We start from the raw sequence: 6521 nt of genomic DNA on the forward strand, positions 1-6521 counted from the left end.
CGACTTGGTCGCCTGACAAGTTGCCCCTGTGTGAACCGGCACTTAGAAGTATGTTGTATGAAACGGTATCTATATTTAAATTCACATTTTTCATTTATGTAGTCTGCCCCGAAATGGGACCAATAAACTTTGTAATTTTATAGAACCAATTTAGACCCTGACTCCTTGTTGCAGAAGTAGCCGCTTTTGGATCCTGGTAGCAATACCAGGGAACTCCTCCCCCTTTTTGTATGTTAGTAAAAAGGTGACACTACTTTTCATGTGACTTGAGTACCGAAGACAATGTAAACGCTCAAAAGTTGCATCTTCAAGAGGAACTGCGGTCTGCTCACATAATTTGTAATAAAAACATCTTTGCCGTTCTGAAGCTTCCCTCCAACCACTTTGCATATTATTTTATATATATACTGTAATTCTGTACTTGCCAAATATGCTTCAGAAATCTCCCTCCACTGAGGTGTCCGTTTATGAAGCAGTGAAATCTATTCACTGCTTCGTTCTCCGGCATTCACAGTGAAGATCTTTCTCCTCTGTGTGCCTGTTTATGAAGCGGTGTAGATCGCTTCACCTTTGGAGGAGTGAAGCGATCTACAAATGCTTCAAACAGTGGAGAACGGCCCCTGATACTGGAATCTCGTGAGACTTTACAAGATTATAGTACCAGATGTCAGTTTATCAAGCAGTGATAAATTATCACCGCTCAACGGCTTGGATTAATGTTAATAAAATAACGAGTCCCCCTACATTATACACATATGTATACACACACACACACTATATATACATGTATATACACACACATGATATATATATACATATACACATTATATGTATATATGTATACACATAAATAGGACAGGGGGATATGCTTACAGTGTTGGGGGGTCTGAACGAGGCATAAGGAAGTTAAAAAACTTCCTCCTTCCCCCTCAGATCCCCCCAGATTTCCTCTTCACTCCCCGATTCACCAGCTCTGAGCTGGTGAACCTGGGAGTGTGAATTCTGACACAGATCGCCAGTGAAGCGCTGAGATCACCGCTTCATAAACTGGCCGTTTCTGTGTCAGTCAATGAGGATTCTCCGTGTGTAGAGATAATCGGCGGGAGAACAAGTTCAAACATGTTCTCCCCCGATTATCACTGTTTCATAAACTGTTTATGGACTGTGATCAGCGGCGATCCTCGGGATCACCGCTGATCACTGCTTCATAAACGGACACCAGAGTCTGGCTGCATCCATTTTAACTGTAGGCAGCTGAAGCTGCTGCCTGTTCACTTCCTGGATTTACAGACACACCTCCAGCTCTCATTGGCCCTCTTATGACTCATCCCTCCCTTCCTGCCGACCTCTCATCGGGGGCGGACTGACAACTCATGGGGCCCCCAGGCAATAGATTATGGGGCCACACAGTATATATATACACACACACACACACACTGAAAAGGTGCTGGAGAGGAGAGGCAGCTATAATCTTGGGATTTTTAAAAAAAACTGATTTTTACATACTGTCCCTGGTTTTATTGAGGCTGGCAATCCTGATGGGGCCCCTTAGTGGCATGGGGCCCTCTGACAGTGCCCGAGTGGTCAGCCTGCCCCTGGCTCTCATGTCGTCTTAAACCTAGGGGGCTAGTGATCAGACAAGAAACAGGAAATGGGTTGTAGAAGGTATTTACAGAAAAAAAGTTTTACTATCCACAGTTAAAACAAGGGCAGAAGATTGTATAGAAGAAAAAAAAAATAATTGAAGTTCCACTTTAATGTTATTCATTCAACAGCTATACAACAGTCAAAGCCAAAGTTTGATCCAAGTCACCCATCCAAAGTTGCATCACAAATCACACAACCTAGGAGTGACACAAGTGGGAATGGAGCCTTACCTAATTCTCTAAGTTTAGAGCTCATTTATTTGCTTGACAGAACGCGGGCACCTAGACTCCTTTCCTACACGTTCCTTAGGTCAGGGTTTCTCAACTCCAGTCCTCAAGGTGCCCCAACAGGTCATGTTTACAGGCTTGCCATTATTTAGCACAGGTGATTTGATCAGTTTCACCGCCTTAGTAATTACCACAGCCATTTCATCTGAGGGCTATCCTGAAAACATGACCTGTTGGGGGCCCTTGAGGACTGGAGTTGAGAAACACTGCCTTAGGTAATGCAGAGGTCTTACAAGGTTCTACTCCGCCACGTTTTAAAAAAAAAAAAATAAAACAATTGTGGACATTACCAGTATTTTTACAAAACCCTTTCCATAGCTAGACCTATTCAGCATAGGCACAGACCTTTACCCACATAATCACAGCTGCCAGCTTCATTTTTGCACCTCGTCACTGGAGAAAACATCACTTCTCCAAATACATGAGGTGCTCCAATATTAATACCCAAGGTCACTATGAAGAAAAAAAAAAAAAGTTGGCTTAAAGCTGAGTTCCACTCAAAAGTTTTAAAAGGTACCTGCTCTCACCTCCACTTCGGCCACTCAAGCAGAAGTTCTTCTCTCTTCTTCGGGAGGGCATTTTTTTTTTTTTATCTAACTGAAGCCTATAGCAATATGTTAAAAGTTTGAAGTCTGGAGCTTGATATAGGAGTTACTATATGTGCCTTGAGAAGCTGATAACACATCACCTGTGGCAATACATTGTATCCTGTAGGCTGGATATACATTGTTTGGAGGCGAGAGTTCTGGGAGCACATAACAGTTGTGTGAAGACACGGAATGATTATTATTTATTATCAAGAATATTTTTGCACATCACTTGAACTTTATTTTGGTGCATCACCATTGCACTTCTTTCTTTGTGTGTGACAGTTTATTACTGCAGGAGATCACTTTCTATTTTATTAACTTTCTATGGACACGCTCAGCTGTTCACATAGGGCAGCGTGAACTGCCTGCGGGGGGGGATGTGATGTGGGAAGCGGTACTGGAAACACGCTAGAGCTGCACAATTAATCGTCAAGAACCACTATCGCAATTTTTTTTTTTTTTTCCATTTCGAGATACTTGCTATGCAAAGAATTTTCTCTGCTCTTCTGAAGCCACAGCTGTCAAAAGAAAAGAAAAAAAAAAATGGGCAGTCTGCCAGGAATCACAACATTCTTTAGCAGTGAAAACCCTAGTTAGACTTACCGGTAACGGTATTTCTACGAGTCTTTCAGGACAGCACCTGGAGAGAGCGCAGCTCCACCCACTTTCCCAGGAAACACTGCAGTCAGTTTCTTTAAAGACCGGACACTTCCACCATGGCCTCAGTTGTTCATAGAGTACCTCCAGCCATGCTGAAATTAGATAAGCAGAACACAGCAATAACACATCTCACAACCTCAAAACTTAGGGCGGGTCATCGGCGCTGTCCTGAAAGACTCGTAGAAATACCGTTACCGGTAAGTCTAACTAGGGTTTTCTCCCTTCGTCTTTCAGGACAGCACCTGGAGATGATAAAAGAGTACTTACTCTAGGGTGGGACCACCGCCTGCAGGACCTTCCTGCCAAACGACTGTTCCGCTGCTGATAGCAAGTCCAACCTGTAGTGGCGGGTGAAGGTGGAGAAACTTGTCCACGTGGCCGCTTTACAGATCCGACCCGGGGAAGCCCCTGCCCTCTCTGCCCAGGACGTTGCTACTGCCCTTGTTGAATGGGCTACTACCCCCTTAGGGGGCTCTGCTCCTGAAGCTTTATAAGCTTCGCTGATGGCCATTCTGAGCCATCTACCTATGGTGCTTTTGGATGCTCTATACCCCTTCCGTGGACCAGAGAAGAGAACAAAGAGCGAATCTGATCTTCTAAAATCTTTCGTTATCTCTATATAATGTAATAAACACCTTCTCACGTCCAGGGAATGGAAAGACCTCTCCTTAGCACTGGACGGGTTAGGACAAAAGGTAGGGAGAATTATCTCTTGTTCCCTATGAAATGCTGATGCCACCTTTGGCAAGAAACCCGGGTCAGTTTTTAGCACTACCCGGTCTGGAAAAATATAACAAAAGGGTTCTCTTATGGAAAGAGCTTGTAACTCGCTTACTCTCCTAGCTGAAGTTACTGCTACTAACAGGACTATTTTTAACGACCATAGCCTGATTGATGCTTCCTCTGGAGGTTCAAAAGGCCCTTTGATTAGACCCCGCAGAACCACAGACAGGTCCCATCTAGGAAAAAACTTAAAAGGTATTGGCCTAGCTCTGGCCAATGCCTTGAAAAACCTAATAATAAGCGGCTCCCTTGATAATTGCCTCTCAAGAAAAACCGATAATGCAGCTACCTGCACTTTTAGGGTGCTAGCTGCCAACCCCATCTCCATTCCCTCATGGAGAAACTCTAGCACTGGAGCGATTTCCTGTGGCGAAAGTATCCCAATCGCACACCAGCTATTAAATCGCTTCCACGTTTTGAAGTAGATGGCCCTGGTAACCTCCTTACGACTGTTCAGCAGGGTAGAGACCAGTTTATCTGAAAAGCCCTTATTTTTTAACATCTGCTCCTCAGTAACCAACCTGTCAACCTGAGATGCTGGGTATTTGGGTGATGAAGGGGGCCCTGCGTTAGGAGGTCCTTCCGAAGCGGAAGCTCCCAATAAGGTTCCACCGCCATCCCCTGTATTGTTGCGAACCAAGCCCGTTTGGGCCAGAAAGGAGCCACCAGAATCATAGTCGTGTTCTCTTTCTGTAGCTTTCTTAAGACCAAGGGGATCATCTGAAAGGGGGGAAAGGCGTAGCACAACTGGAATTTCCATGGCTGCGCTAATGCATCCAATCCCTCTGCCTGATCCTGCCTGTTCAGTGAGAAGAAGGCCTCTACTTTTGCATTCTTTTGGGATGCGAAAAGATCTATTTGGGGCATTCCCCATCTTTCTGTTAGTTGTTGGAAAGTCTCTACATTCAGACTCCATTCTGCTTCCAGTATTCTTTCTCTGCTCAGAAAGTCTGCCATAAGGTTTAAATCTCCCTTCAGATGTATCGCTGTTATGGAGTTTAGCCTGTCTTCTGCCCAGGCTAGAATCTGGAGTGCCAAGGATAGCAGAGCCCTGCTCCTTGTTCCTCCCTGCCTTGATATATAGGCCACCGCTGTGGCATTGTCCGATAGGACCTGAACATGATGGCCCCGGACTGTTCTTTCGAAGGCCCATAGACCCAAGAGAATAGCCCTCAGCTCTCTCCAATTGGAGGACTTTCTGGCTTCCCAGTCTGTCCAACTCCCCTGAGCCATCTGCTCGTCCAGGTGGGCGCCCCAACCCCAGGAACTTGCGTCTGTTGTTAATCTTTTCTGCAAAGGAAAACTCCAGAGCAGACCCCTGTTCAGGTTTGAGTGATTTCTCCACCACCAAAGCTTCCTCTGAACCCGCGCAGGTATCCTTATTAATTTTTCTAGGGACTCTCCATAGGACCAACTCGTTAAAATTGTCTGCTGGAGCTCCCTTCCATGTAGACGTGCCCACTGCACCGCTGGAATAGTCGCAGTGAGTAGCCCTAAGACCGACATAGCTGCTCTTATGGAGATTGGCATATTTGTCTGCGTCTTCTTCACTGCCTCCTGAAGCTTCTCCCTCTTCCCTTCGGGGAGAAAAATTTTCTCCTGGATGGAATCTATTGTGTAGCCCAAGAATAGTATGGTCTGAGATGGAATCAAGTTTGATTTCTCCTCGTTGATTATCCATCCTAGACCTACCAGGTGTCTCATTGTCTTTTCCAGATCTCTCACTAACAGGTCCCTTGTTTTGGCAAAAATTAGTAGATCGTCCAGATAGGGCAGGACTGATACCCCCTCTACTCTGAGTGGGGCCAAGGCCTCCGCCCGGATTTTTGTAAAAATCCTCGGAGAGGATGACAGCCCGAAAGGGAGAGCTCTGAACTGGAGATGAAGGGTAGATTCCCCCAGTTTTATCGCAAACCTTAGGTGTTTCTGAGATGTTGACGCTACTGGTACATGCAAGTATGCATCTCTCAGGTCTATGGAAGCCATAAAACATCCCGGGGTCAGGAGATTCTTCACTGAGAATATTGTGTCCATCCTGAACTTCTTGTACCTGATAGTCTTGTTTAGAATCTTCAGGTTCAGGATGAGCCTGAATTTTCCCGACGGTTTCTTCACAAGAAATATGTGTGAATAGCACCCCTGTTCTAATTCCCCAGGGGGTACGTTCACTATCACCCTTTGTAGCATCAAGTCCTTCAGGATAGCTGTCATTGCTAGTGACTTTTCTGAGTCTCGGGGAGCCTGGGTTATGTAAAAACGCACAGGAGGAGGTTGAGAAAATTCCAGCCTGTAACCCTCCAAGATGGTCTTGAGGATAAACTGGCTGCTTGTTATAGTCTTCCACTGTAAAAAGAAGGTCTGTAACCTTGCTCCCACAGTTGGGTGACCGTCACTGGGTTTTTGGGCTTGTGGTTGGGGGGCGAAAAAGTACTCCTGACTTACCCCTCCCTCTTTGAGACTTCCAAGGCCTTTTGTAGCCTGCCTCTTTGGTATCTGGGGTCTTTCGAAAAGCACGAAAATTTTTGTTGCCTTGCGGAAGTACCTTCTTCTTTAT

The sequence above is a fragment of the Aquarana catesbeiana genome, linkage group LG07 (assembly GCF_042186555.1).
Source record: "Aquarana catesbeiana isolate 2022-GZ linkage group LG07, ASM4218655v1, whole genome shotgun sequence".
Taxonomy (NCBI): Eukaryota; Metazoa; Chordata; class Amphibia; order Anura; family Ranidae; genus Aquarana; species Aquarana catesbeiana.